This window comes from Taudactylus pleione, unplaced genomic scaffold (assembly GCF_031769625.1).
Source record: "Taudactylus pleione unplaced genomic scaffold, aTauple2 ptg000026l, whole genome shotgun sequence".
NCBI lineage: Eukaryota > Metazoa > Chordata > Amphibia > Anura > Myobatrachidae > Taudactylus > Taudactylus pleione.
In genome coordinates, this window is record NW_028284428.1 from 42,052,501 (window position 1) to 42,067,500 (window position 15,000).

The following is a 15,000-nucleotide window of genomic DNA, read 5'->3' on the forward strand; positions in this document are numbered from 1 at the left end:
CACCTAAGTGCACGGCAATGGCCACCATCTATTGTGTCCCCAACAATGCCCACTAGGCAACAATGTTTCGCATATGCATAGTGGGCATTGCTTTGAGTCCTGCACACAATGACCGCCCCTGTTTGCCCAGCAATGCTCATTGCCCACCTATGTGCCCAGCAATGGCCACCATCTACCTATTGTGTCCCCAACAATGCCCACTGGGCACCAATGTTTTGCATATGCATAGTGGGCATTGAGTCCTACAGACAATGACCACCCATTTGCCCAATAATTATCATTGCCCACCTATGCGCCCACTGTCCACCTATGTTTTGGAACCTATGTCCATCGGCCACGTTTTATTTTTGTAATCATGGAAAGCACATTGTTATAATGAATTGGATCTATCCCCCACCCCATAGACAATTATACGCATCTCAAATAAATTACACTCAAACTTTATTAATAAAAGGGCCCCCATTTACACAGTTCAATGGTCATCCCCATTGTTGGGGGTGACCAGAATATAAGTCCACTTGGAAGCCCCATTTACATAGTTCAAAGGCCACCCCCATTGTTGGGGAGACCAGAATATAAATCCACTTGGGGGCCACATTTATATAGTTCAATGTCCACCCCCACTGTTGGGGATGGCCATATTCAAATCCACCAAATTAATATGTCCTTTTTACTTTATGATGTCAACTTTTTTCCCCATAGGAATGTCTCTGGATCGTGAACCAGAATTCATAACTGGATTTATCGAGCTATACAAGCACCATGACTGTCTTTGGCGTACCAAGTCAAAAATGTACACCAACAGACAGAAGCGTAACCAGGCTTTACTCAAGTTGTCAGAGTAAAGTGGTCCCTAGTGTGGGTGCGCAATAAGATACAGAATCTACGTACAACCTTCATTAAACAGCACAAGAAGGTGGAGGATTCAAAACGTTCGGGAGACGGGACTGACAACATAATCCATCCCACGCTATGGTATTATGACCTGATTATGTTCCTGGTGCAGCAGGATACCGTGAGACCTTCTGTACAGGTGATGGCTGAGTCAGAGGAGTGCAGCCTGCTGGAAGAGGATTTACTGGAATCAGATGTATCAGTGGCAAGTTCCAACATTTTCAGATAAAATCCTCTTGCCATTTATTCCTCTCTGACCTTTTTGGCCAGAGTAGTCCCGATTTCCCTAACCGCGGGTCCTGCCACTGAGGGGAACAGAGCAACCTCTTCCAGATTTTCGGGGTCTTCAACTGCAGGTGTGCCCAATAACCTTTGCTGGGTGGCTTTCTAATGCATGAAGTTGTGCAGGATACAGCAAGCCGTGACCGCCCAGTCAATCTTCTCCACCTTTAAATTTATGGGGGTATGCAAAATCCGGAATCGTTTGCTAAAGATCCCAAAGGCGTTCTCCACAATACGCCTTGTACGAGATGGCGATAACTGAACACCCGCTTTCATGAGTCAAGACCCTCTATGGGAATGGCTTCATTACATTTTTATTAAGGGCAAAAGCCACAAAAACTAAATTCAGCCCATGTTTCGTAGCCTCTCTGGATGGCAAATGAAGGGTGTTAGTGGTTAGCCTCTCCTAGAATGCAGTCTTCTGAAAGGAGCCACCGTCAGAAGAATGGCCGTTCTACCCCACATCTACAAACAGGAACTCGTAGTTTGCGTTCACCACAGCCATCAGAACAACACTGAAGTACCCCTTATAATTGTAGTAGTATGACCCAGTGTTTACAAGTGGGTTAATCCAAATATGCTTGCCGTCGATAGCTCCTCTGCAGTTATAGAACTGCCAACGGCTCTCAAGCTCATCCCAAATGGCTATTCACTCTTCCGTGTTTGTAGGGAACTGTGAAAGAAATTGTAAACAAAATTAAAATATGAAGCTTTTTAAAATGTTCTCTATTTACAGACTTCAGATATCCCCAGCAACCCGGACCTACACAGTGGAGAAGATAGTGTTGCGAGTCGAAACCCCACTCCACCAATTTCCAAAAAACAAAAGGCGGAAAACAAAAAATATTGAAAAGGAAGAAGACCCACTACTTCGCCAGGCCAGAGAGGCCTTATTGAAACCACCAGATGAATATGACAACTTTGCGGCCTATGTCAGTGCAGCGGTGCGAGGAATGGAAACCCCCCTACACTCACCACGGCAACACCCACGTAATATTCATCCCAAACATACCATCCACCAACGGCAAACTACCCACCCTACCCTCCTGATAGCCCACCCACCTTCCAAACTCTGCCCCCACCCACCTCCTCCTACCAATGTCATCCCCCACAACCACCTCCTACCTTCCTGCTCCCCCAACCACCGCATCCTTCTAAACATCTGAGCCCAAACCCACCTCCTCCTACCAACGTCATCCACCACCAACCTCCACCTAATATCTTGCTCCTCCAACCACTTCCTCCTGCCAAACAACTCACCCAACCACCTCATCTTACCAACCTCTTCCCCCACCCACCTCCACCTACAATCCTGCTCCCCCAACCACCTCCTCCTGCCAAACAACTCACCCAACCACCTCATCTTACCAACCTCTTCCCCCACCCACCTCTACCTACCATCCTGCTCCCCCAGCCACCTCCTTCTACCAAAATATTACTCCATCCGCCGCCTCCTACCAAACTACTTCTACACCCTCACCACCGAATTTTTTCACACTATTACGCAAAGCAAGTGAGGACAATGAGAATTTATCATAAATGTGTTTCCAAAATAATTTTACACACTTATTTGGTACTAATGAAGTTTCATACTCCCTGATAAGTATGGTGCTGAATGCAGCATGGTGTTTGTGACCCAGACTCTCAGGCGACTAGGAACACATGCTGGAAGTGCATGTCAGTGGGGCTGGGCCCACTGAATTTGAACTTTCTGCATGTGTTTGCGTCCCTGAAATCTGGGCCGCAAATACCAAAGCTCATGCCGCACCATACTTATCAGGGATTGAGTAACTTGGTGATAGTTTTAACATTTTAGCCATCTATGTACATATAACTTATATAAGTTTCACATAAGTATTTATGTTTTAAACATTTATAGGCCATGTTGCCAGTATAAACTGCAAATAAAACCCCAAAAAAGTCTTATTTTTGTATTTAATTTTTCACATAACTAACAAACGATAGAAAGTAAAAATAAAACATTTCTTTGGTTTGAATATAAAAAAAAAAAAGTGTGGTGTGTGTTTTATCTTACCTTACAATAACGGAACTGCAGCACCTTCACGATAGCCTTGCACGTCTCCGGGATAATGCGTCCCAAAGCTTGAGCCGAGATTCGGGTCCCAAACTTTAGGTCCTCAAAGGAGCATCCCGTAGCCAGGTACATCAGTGTAGCCATTAGCCTCTCCTCGGCCGTGATGGCCATCCGAAATTTGGTGTCCTGCTTCCGGATATAGGGTGTCACCATACGCAGCAATTCCTGGAAGGTGGTGTCATCCATCAGCAGGAAGTTGCGATAGTCGTCCGGATTGTTCTCCCTCATCTCCATCAGCATGGGCATATAGGACTGACTCTCCATCTCCAGCAGGACCTAATCCTCCTCCTATGCTGGGCCCTCTCCTCACTCAGCTTGACCACAGCATAGGACAGCAGTTCTCTATAACGGCAGGGATCAATCACCACAAAAAAGCAGAAAATAGACCACAGGAAATAGAGCAGGAAGCACTTTGTAAAGCCAGGCAATACAAAGCAATGCACAGTAGCTAGCAATGTGGAGCGTTCAGCAGGGTAAAAACCAAGCCTCACTAATCACAGAGCAAACAGGAGTGCACAGAGCTGAAGAGGCAGGCATTTTTTATACCACCCAGTGAAGCACAGCCCTCTATTTAAATTTGGGGCCAATCAATCGCATGTTCTTGGGTGAGGCACATGATCAACCCTATCACGATGCGTCGTATAGTGACGCGTGATCGTACGACAGATCTCATGTAAATTGTGTGTGAAAAAAGCACAAAATCGTGTGGTCACGACTGCTGGGGAATTCAAGGGAAATCGTATGATGAATCTGATCTTATGCTGGTCGTACTAGTGTATGGCCACCTTATGAACATGATCAGCAGATTTGCAGGCCATTACTAGTAAAATGATGGGCCTTTCAAGATTGGCAGATCTGTGTTTGCTGCAATTGATCTGCAAATCACTGAAAAACATCTGTAATGTATGGGCGTAGATTGCTATATTGGGAAATCCTAAGATAAGGGCAATAAATCTTCAAATTGTTAAATTGTGGTTTTCAGATTGCAGATGTATGGGGGTCTTCACAAAAAGCTGTCTGCAATTGTAAATTATTACCATGGTAGGAACTTTACATGACTGATTAAAAACATATGAAGTTACCTCAATTCGTATTTTACCAAAGGCAGTGCTCATCACTGCACATGGCATCACTAATGTAACTATGATTGTTTACTACCATAAAATGTGTAACATCTCCAAGATCTGTTAAGGTGCATACACACGGGACGATTTGCTCCATGAACGACTTCATCATGTGTGTCCCCGGCAGGGGTGTGCTCAGTGTTGTTAACGACACTGAGCACAAACACTGATCGAAATCCAAACGATTTCATTCAGTGCCGGGCCCCCTCCCTCATCCCTGAATATGTTCAACCTGACAATATCGTCAGGTTGGACGGGAGGTTAGGGCGATGAACGATAACTACAAACGGGAGCGCGCATTGGTCAATATCGTTCATCGTTTTTGGGGCTAAAACGGAATGATTTTTTGGATGACTGAACAACAATGATATCGTTATTGTTCTGTCGTCATAAACATCGCTGCGTGTGTACGCAGCATTACTGCTACATGGGCCTATAACAGTAACAAGCATTTATTTATTTTTGCAAACCCCATACTATGATTACAAGTGTCCACACACACAGAGGGATTAAAAATACCCCAAGCTATGAAATTGTAATATTTTTGTATTCTAAAAAATCAACTGGATCTTAAGTTGTTTTTTTTTTTTCTTTTAACAGAATGTCACTGTGCTACTTTTGAACTTCACCGTAAGGTACTATAACTTTAGAACAGCGCCTTTTTTCGACCAATGCTTCCTCAAAAGGGATAAATTTTTTCCCTCCGCAAAAAACAGAAACAGCTAAGGAAGGAAACCGCACAAAAATGAACACAAGTACTTTATCCCAACAAATAACCCACATTTTAGGGTGCATTCCACAGGGTTTACAAACAATGGGGTATATTTTTGCCTTTAAGGCATAGTTTCCCTCCAAAATGGATTTTCTAAAACAGTTTTACTGATCCTCAATGGCACTAGAACATCAGAATTCTCACACATGTAACTTAATTTGAAAATAATAGACACCCATAGCAATTTATATAGGGGAATGTCGGAAAACTACATCTATGTTTATTATGAATTTCACTGCAATGTTGTGCAAAAATGTAAAACAAATAAAATGATCATCTAATGCAGTGGCTGTAAACTCTAGTACTCAAGTTCCACCAAGTCATTTGTGGATGTCTATAATCCTGCACAGGCGAGTTAATCTACTTTGCTGGGTCAGTGATTACCCCACCTGCTGCCACAGACAGAAATCCTCAAAACACGATCTGTTGGACCAATGATTCATTTTTCACACAAAAGCACTATCCAGTGGGAAAATGCAAACTACACATACAGCTATTTGTCCTGCCTGTGTTTATGGAATAACTTAAGGCACATACATCTGTGACTGATCGTCGCGATCCTCAGATTAGATCGGAAACTCCGATTGGAAATGCCGACCGGGGACCATTGATGTTCAGCGATCCGTCGCAGGATCGCTGAAATTTCACATTTTAAATTTCTCAGATTTGACAATGACGATCATTTTTTGATTGCGATTGTCATACTGGCGAAATCCAACATGTTGGATTTCTGCGATGCCGGGTTGCAGGATCGCGACAATCCGTGGCAGATGTATGGGGACCTTTACTTGTGTGCTAGGAAGAATGGTATGCATTTTACAGTAACCTAATTGTGCACATATGTAGAGATAATGTTACAAATTTCTCAAACGTGTAGAAAATGTCACAAATATAGGTTAGTCAATAAAAGCTTTTTCATTAATGGGAAGGCTTTAAAATGTTATTTTAAAGATCCCAAATGCATTTTCTTTTTTTAAGCAATGAGAGAAATTAAATTATAACTCAAGTACAGAAAATGCTAAATAATTTTAAAATGGGTTTTTGGCATTATCCCTGCAGAAATTGGGGTACAGTGAATGTGCCTATTTTCTATCGCTATCACCTACAATCTATACCCCCCAAATATATTTTTTTAAAATAGGAATTTATTGTTCATCTATTGCAGATGTCAAAATGTTGGGCCCTGTGTAATAGAAGTTTGTTTGCGCAACATTTTCTTGCTAGCAGTGGGCAAGGCTTGGTCCTAAGCCAGCTAAAGGGAAGACATGGGAGTAAATATTCGCACTCTAGCACATACAAAATTCTTCACCATGAGAAAGTCTTTCACGAGCCACAAGGGAAGCTAAAATGTCTACTGTCTCTCCAAGCACTCGTGTTATGATATCCGACAAAAAGGAACCAAAATGCCGTCTTCCCCTGGATGAACCACATTTGCTTTTTTAAAATGAAAGCGCATTCGCTCATAGAAGTTATATGCTGGAGATAATTGTTTTATTTATAATGCCCTGACATAATCCACATCACTATACATTAAGTACGTTATAACACAAACCTATAAGCTTTCCCTCTAGGAGATATGGGGGAACACTTGATACATAAGAATAGCGGAAAAATTATATTAACTACTGGTATGGAATGTGCATGTGGCTAAAGCAAAGCAGGGGAGCGTTAACTCCCCTCTCTCCGGCAATCCCCACTAAAGACCACAGCGCATCAGCCTAGTGCTGATGCGCTGTGTATCAGTCCCGGCCGGCTCCACAGAGCATGCGCGGGATCTCGCAAATATTGCGAAATCCCGCATGTAGCCCTGGAGTCAGCAGCCACCACAGCAGGGACAGCGCTGTCCCTGCTGTGGGGATAGGGCATTGCTAGGCTGTAGCTGTCAACAGCAACAGCTACAGCAGGCGGAACGGTCAGGCGTACTGACCGCTAATACATGCCCTGCCATTCGGCGCTGCTATGTTGTAGATAGCAGATAATGACAGGGGCGCATACATCGGGGGAGAAGCAGTATCACCGCTTCTGAGCTTCATTTGTGTGCAGCTCCTAGTGGTACTGCATTGTTGGAACAAGGAGAGAGACCAAATAAAAAACGGGGTGGAGACACAAAAAACATGAACCAGTCACTATAGAAATATTTAAACAGTCACCTGCTGTAAATCAGAGCTATTCTTCACCATTTAGCTTAACTGAACTTTTTGTCTTTTTCTAGGGAAAGCATTTGCTTTCATGCTGCCAATTGGTCCCAAATGGCTCCCCATATTCCAATATGTTCCAAAAGGAACTTGTTACTGCATTAATTAGAAAGAAATGGCATTTTAGAGACCTGTGCTCTGGATCCACACTCAATGGGCTCGATTCAATTGAACGCAAATTAAATAGCACCGGAAGGGAGCTCCCGGAGCTGTTCAATCCAGCGAGCTGTAAGGTCGGAGAATGCCCATTCTCCCACCCCTCGCGCCTTCAACAGTGTGTTTAGTCATGAGAACGGGCATTCTCCGACTAAACTGCCCGATGCGATGCTGTTTCCACGGCGCTAAGGGCAGAAAATAGCATCACCCTTATACCTTTGTCGCATTTCTGCTTGCACCATTGGAGGGGTGCGAGAAGTAGTCCTTAACAGCGCACTGAATTGAATAGCTCCGGGGGCACTCTTTTCCGGCGCTATTTAATTTACATTCAATTGAATAGAGCCGAAAGACTTCAATCATCGCACTCAAACCTAAACCAAGTAAAAACCCTTTAAGGTGTCCATCACTTCCTCATTTAACAACAACACATCAACTATAAACTGCAAATATAACAACAGGCTTAGGTTTTCACTACCTGAAACATGTCTCACTTGTAAATGCTTTACCAGGGGTAGGCAACAACTGGCATTCCTGCTGCTTTGAAACTATACATCCCCTAGCAGTAAAACGGTGGCAGGGCATGCTGGAATGTGTAGTTCCTCAGTAGCTGGAGTGCCACATGTTGCCTACCCCTGTACAATATACTGACCAGGCACACTTCTCTAAAAATTTTTGTTTCCTGGAACGGTATTTGCTGTAATCTCTATAAAAATGAAGAATACAAGTTTTACTGCAACATACTTCCATGCAGAACAACATTTGCCAGGATGTTTTCAAATGGAAAACCTTATTCTCCCTTTCTTAATCCTATGTATGGTGACAAGAGCAGTAAAAGCCCTAAAATATCCAAATGTGATAGGGATTCCAGGAGCACATCAACAAAATAAAATGGTTGTATTTCATAAGGACCTATTTGTTTTGCAGACTAATAATTTTCTGCATCATTTTCCATTTTAATAGTTGTGTGTCGGTTTAGCTCAGTATCTATTTTCAATATTATCCAGTCCAAATTTGAGATTTTGCCAATCAATATTTCTCCAACACAAGGTGCAGCTGTTGCCATCTAAATTTTAGGGCCGTATTCAATTAGGCAGCGAAAAGACATTCTCTGCGAAACTTTTACGCTGATGACGTAATTTTCGCAGATTTGAGTTATCCCCGTATTCAATTTTTCTGACTTTCGCCGAAGCAAAAAGTCAATGCATTGGGACCAGCAAAAAAGTGTCCCCTATGAATAGGTGGCGAGAAAAGTGCAATATTGGGGTTTTGGGATGCAGACTTCCAAAACCCACCCTGCACCCCCTTGGACAGGCCCTCAAAAGGTATTCGGTGTTAACATTTACATTTACAAAACGTACCTTAGGACACCCCAAAAAACTACTTTCGTTTTGGGGCGAAAAAACCCCCAAAGTTGGGGACAAACTTTTAAACTAGCGAAATAGACTCAGGGGGGTCCCCAAGTATGCCCCAGGTGTTTTATTGCAGGTGGTTGTGGCAGGTGAATTTTTCAAGATTTTTAAATCTTCACATTAGCCACTTTAAAATATGCTTGCACTCCTTTTCATGTATCCCAAAATTTGATGGAACTACTTATTTTGTCCCCCCCAAAAATTGCAAAATGATATTCTTCACCACTTTCTTAAAAATGCTAAACAGCAGCTATTGAGACCGTTTAAAGACCCCACGTACCTTTAGAAGGGCTATTCGGGGGTACCATAGTGAACCCCCATGTCAGAGCATCTTTTGGGGGAGTGTCAGGCTGATTTCCCCAAAAATGCCGGGATTTTTTGCCGATTTTCTTTTCGCCGGGTCCCGTTTTCGCCGATTTGGAATTGAATGCGGGGATGGGTGCGATACTTTTTCGACCCTGAAACCAGCGATGTCCGGCAATGGACTTCTCAATCCAAATTGAATATGCCCCTTAGACTCAATGGAACATTATTATTGTTTAGGGACCTAAATACTAATAATTACAGAACCGCCGCAATCCTTCATTTAGATGGTGCAACAAGTGTTCCGCAGCGCCTTACAAAGTACATAAACAAATGAGCAACCAAGAAGACAGCAACATACAGTATAAAACAATGCAGGACAAGGACAGAGTTTATAAACATTGCTGCAATAGCGATCATACCACTCAAAAGTAGCAGGGCGTCAGCAACCAAGTGTTAGGTGCCCTTGTGGGGTGTTTGGAGTAGATGATCGTATGAGTAAAGGAAGGAAAAGCACATGAAGGAAGAGGGCCTTGCTCGTGAGAGCTTACATTCTAAAAGGGGAGTGGCAGACAGACAGGGGTTGATACAGAATGGGTAGACAGTGAGAAAGAAGCATGGAGCAGCAGGTTAGGATGTGCTGGATGGCTTTGATGCATTAGTAGGTTTTGAGAGCTCGTTTGAAGATTTGTAGAGAGGTGGACAGTCTGATAGGGAGAGGGAGAGTGTTCCAGAGGTTGGGAACAGCACAAGCAAAATCTTGGAGACGGGAGTGGGAAGTAGTAATCAGTTGGTAAGAGAGGCGGCATGCATTTGTTGAGCGAAGGGGGCGGACAGGAGTGTGAAGTGAGATGAGATCAGAGATGTAAATGGGAGAGGACTGGGTAAGGGCTTTATAAGCGAGTGTAAGAACCTTGAATTGGGTTCTGAAGGGGAGACAATGTAGGGCTTGTAGGAGAGGTGAGGCATATTTAGAACGTTAGGAGAGGAATATGAGCCTAGCAGCAGCATTGAGAACAGACTGGAGTGGAGAGAGGTGGGAGTCAGGGAGTCCAGATAAGAGAAGGTTACCATAGTCCAATCTGGAGATGACCAGTGAGTGGATGAGGGTCTTTGTTGCCTCCAGGGTGAGAAAGGGTCTGAACCTGGAAATGTTTTTTGAGATGGAAGAGGCAGGCCTGTGAGACATATTGAATGTATAGTTTGAAGGAGTGTGAGGAGTCAAGAATAACTCCAAGACAGCACACTTGGGGGCTAGAGGAGATTGTTGCATTGTTAATAGATAATGAAATTGTGGGCAGTGAGGTTATGCGGGAGGATGGAAAGATGGGAAGATGATCAGCTCAGTCTTTGACATGTTAAGTTTAAGAAAGTGCTGGGACATCCAGGAAGAGATAGCAGAGAAGCAGTTGGAGATACGAGTGAGGAGAGAAGGGAAGAGGTCAGGGGAGGAAAGGTAGATCTGAGTATCATCAGCATAGAGATGATATTGAAGGCCAATAGAGCTCATTTCACCTAAAAAAGTACTACAGAGGGAGAAAAGGAGAGGTCCAGGAACAGAACCTTGGGGAACACCACCTACCATTAGTGGAAATGGGGGGGGGGGGGGAGAGGAGACATGAGAGGAGACAGAGAAGGAACAGTCAGAGAGGTAGGAGGACAGCCATGAGAGGGCAGTATCACGTAGACCAAGGAAGTGAAGGATCTGCACGAGGAGAGGGTGGTCCAGTTTCAAAAGGAGCAGAGAGGTCCAATAGAATGAGTGGAGAGTAGTGGCCCTTAGATTTTGCAGCAAGGAGATCATTGCTGACACTTGTAAGGGCAGTTTCAGTGGAGTGGAGAGAACAGAAGCCAGACTGAAATGGGTTAAGCAGGAAGTGGGAGGAAAGTAAGGTGGTAAGGCGGTTGTAGACAACACGCTCAAGGAGTTTGGAGACAAAAGGGAGGAGAAAGATTGGTCAGTAGTTGGAGAGAGTGTTCGCATCGAGGGTAGGTTTTTTAAGAATGGGAGAGACATGGGCATGTTTGAATGCAGAAGGGATAGTACCAGATGACAGAGAGAAATTGATGAGGTGGGAAAGATTGGAACAGGCAAGGGGAGAAAGGTAGTGGGAAGAGATAGGCTGAGGGCCATGACTTCCTCTCCAGTTACAGGGGAGAAGGATGTCAGAGTCTGTAAGATGGATGGAGAGGGGTGGTCAAGGTAAGGAGGGGGAGGAGTGATGAGGGTCTGGTGGTATATAATGTCCTGACGTACAGAGTAAATTTAAATGTGAAGAAGGTGGCAAAGTCATAGAAAGAGAGCGGCAAATAATATCGTATCTGGGCGGATATTTAAATTTTTAATGAAAATATCCCTGCTATGTACCAAGGGAAAGTCGCAGGGACAGGAGTTGCCGTAACAGATGTCCCTGTGAGTTATATCCCTGGCATGTTGTAGAGGCCTTTTATGAAAGAATTCTCCTCAGAGGGGAGCAGACACTGCGCATGTGAAGTGTCCGTTTCCAGCCAAAGGCTGCAGAAGAGATCTAAAGATCTCTCGCCTACTTGTAAGCATCCATAGGCTTAAAACAGTGTAAACCATCAGAAGATGGCATTGATTAATGGGGTCAAACTCCGAAAAGGAAAAGCTGCACTCTTCATAGTTTGGTACATGGGGATCAGATCGTAGTCCCCATTGACCAGTGGCGTAATTATAAATTTTGCTCCCCCCTGCCAAAAATTTTTCGACCCCCCCCCCCCCCACGGCAATTTGGTAAAACAAACCGGGCCGTTTCTAGGCATATTGGGTCCCAGTGCAAAGTTAAAAATGTGCCCCCACCCACTATAGACATTTTAAAAATAAAGAATTTGCGCACAGTCCAAAAAAGGGGTGTGACTTTGCTGCAAGGGCGTGGCCTTGCAGGAAAAGACTACCTTATACCCCAGTTTTGCAAACTGCACACTCAGACATTGGCCACCACAGGAAAAAAAAATCCTGATTGATGCCCCTTACATTATTTGTCATTTTTCCTCCTTATAGTAATACCCCTTACTCCTTTGCCACACACAGTAATGCTCATTACACATTATGCCACACACAGTTATGCCCCTGACATTTTATGCTCCACAGTAAGGCTTCAAATTACTTTTAAATTACTTGCTCATTGCCATGGGTTTCATGCTCTGGGTTCCATGATCGTTGTCAGGGGTTTCATGGCAGAAGATGTTGCTTTTTGCATCTTCTCTCAGTGGTGCAAGCATTCCTAGCACTTCCGGGTAATACTTAATATTGCTGCGCTTCCCTGACAGACGCTAGAGATCAAGTAGGATCTCTAGCATCTGTCTCCTCCTAGGCAGCAGCCATTTTTGGAGGGACATTTTCAGCAGATTCCATGCGGACAGCTAGACCGCATGGAATCTGCATAAACATTGGCAGCAGGCGGGCGCCCCATGCCACCGCGGGGTATAATGTTACGCAACTGCCATTGACAATGGGGAAGGAAATCTTCAGTGTTAATTAGCACTGTGCTAATAGCAACAATTCATAAAACTATGCAAAGCCTGCAGTTTCTACATAATTTTATGAAGAAAAAGCTTGATAAATAGGCCCCTTAGTGCCAGATGGAAATTTGAGCCACATGCAAAGGGGCAGAAGTGAAGCCCTGTTTAGGCATTCAGTGGGAGATGTATTATAGTGGCACGCATCTTGCTTCGACTCTTTACCGAGGTGAAGCAGAAAGCACTACTTACGAGATGTAATAATATCTTGTCTGCCGGAGTGGGGTAGTGAAAACTCCTACCTCCGGAGATCCCCACCAGAGCACACAGTGCATCAGCCTAGTGCTGATGCGCTGTGTCTTACCTCAGACCGACTCCAATGGGCATGCGCAAGATCTCGCAAGCATCGCAGCATCTCGCATGCAGCCCGTGGCGCAGCAGCAGCAGAGACAGTGCTGTCACTGCTGTGGTGATAGGGCAACGCCAGCTGTAGCTGTCGAAATAGATAGCGGTCAGTGCCATACATTGCCCAGCAATAAGAAGCAGGTAGAAAGCAGGAACGATACCTGCTTCTTACTGCATCCGTAAGGCACATAAGTCGGGACACTGCGGAGAGTCTATTACAGGTGGAGGCTGTGAGTACATACGGTGCCAGCAGACTTTGGCTGTATAGCTCCGCTTATTACAACTTGGCCGATGCTATTAACCAGCCAGCTGCTTTGATTTGGAACTCTGATCAATTCTCCAACAGTCTATCTGGAACTATATCACATGGAATCTTATTATTATATTACCATTTGAGCCGGTAAAGTGAACTATTTTTTGATCTAATATATATGAGAGTCAAATCTCTATTCCGGAATATTGCTATCCCTTATTTGGATAATTACATACGGGACTTCAGTTTACCACCAAGGAGTGAGCTTTATTATTCTTTCCGGAATCAGTATTTCTATATAAAATTTGGACTATAAATCCATCAGTCCTTATTGCTTATTATGCAAATCGGCAATCAGCTGATTTACAGTATCACTTTTGAAGTGTTTTACTAGCTGTTTTTAGAATCTATTATGTTTCATGATTGATTGATAAATATAAATCACAATTTTAATAACAAAGAGATTTACTTTATTTTTAGCGCTTTCTATAATTGTATATTTTTTCATGCTACAAACTGTCCTGCAATACTGAGCATGATTCCTGACCATTGATTCATGAGCATGATTCATAAATAATGCATTAACATTATTGAAGATCATTATTTTCTTGCAAGCATTATTCATTGTTTTTAGTTATTAAAGTCATATAGGAACTTTTATAATTAGGCATACAATATTTGAATTTTTGTAAATTCTTAATTATTTTTTGACAATATCTCTACATGTGAGAATATATAATATCTATATTATATATTCTCATATAGATATGGACAAAAAGTAATTGAGAATTTACATTTAATTCAAATATTGAGTGTTGGGCTAATTTTAGTTGTTCCATCATAATTGGATTTAAAAGTAGGCCCTGATTTTTTCAAACGTAGTGCCAACTCCTGTTTAAAATTATTATTTTCAACTATGAACCCATTATCCTCCCACTTTTACATTTTGAAAAACATTTAACATTAATATAGACTATTTCCAGAATTTTTTTTTACTTTTTTTTGTCGTCGCAATTATTGAGATAATCATGATCGAAAATTTCAGGTTGAATTTGGAAAATGGTTTTCCTCACAAAAGCCTATTATTTATAACATAGGAAAGGACATGAAAAACACACCACTTCCACCTCTCTAGCTTAATTAGGAGAGCTGCTATGGCGATTTGAAAATATGCTGGTTGTGCGTTTTTTGCTTTACATAGCCATATTCTGGAAGCGGCTTAAAATAATTAAATAAAATGTTGTACTTTTAGACTACATATATACTCCCCATATACCAAGTTTTAACAAAATCTGAGCTGGTGAGGTAAAATGTTAACAAAAAAGTGTGTTGATCTGACACGGAATGGCCCGCACGTAACGTAAGCCGATACCACTCCACCCCTGTATTGTCTCTTCATATATCTCCCCCTCAGTTCTGAAAGAAAACTGGAAGACTTCAGTGAGCATTCTCAAAAGAGCAGAGGTCTCTGTAGCACATGTACAGTCATCACCGGGCTCCCCTAACCACAAGGAGCCAATGCACCTTATTTATTTTTTTCAGAAGCAGAGGAAGAATTTATATATATATACATACATACATACATAATGGATGAATTGTATAGCATTCCACGGTTTATGTAATACTTTGTAC

General features: G+C 42.9%; 1 protein-coding gene across 7 annotated transcripts in view; it reads right to left on the minus strand.

Moving 5' to 3' along the window:
• The window catches only part of CASK (calcium/calmodulin dependent serine protein kinase), a 450,595-nt gene that overhangs the window by 229,521 nt on the left and 206,074 nt on the right, over positions 1-15,000 (minus strand). The window lies entirely within an intron of this gene.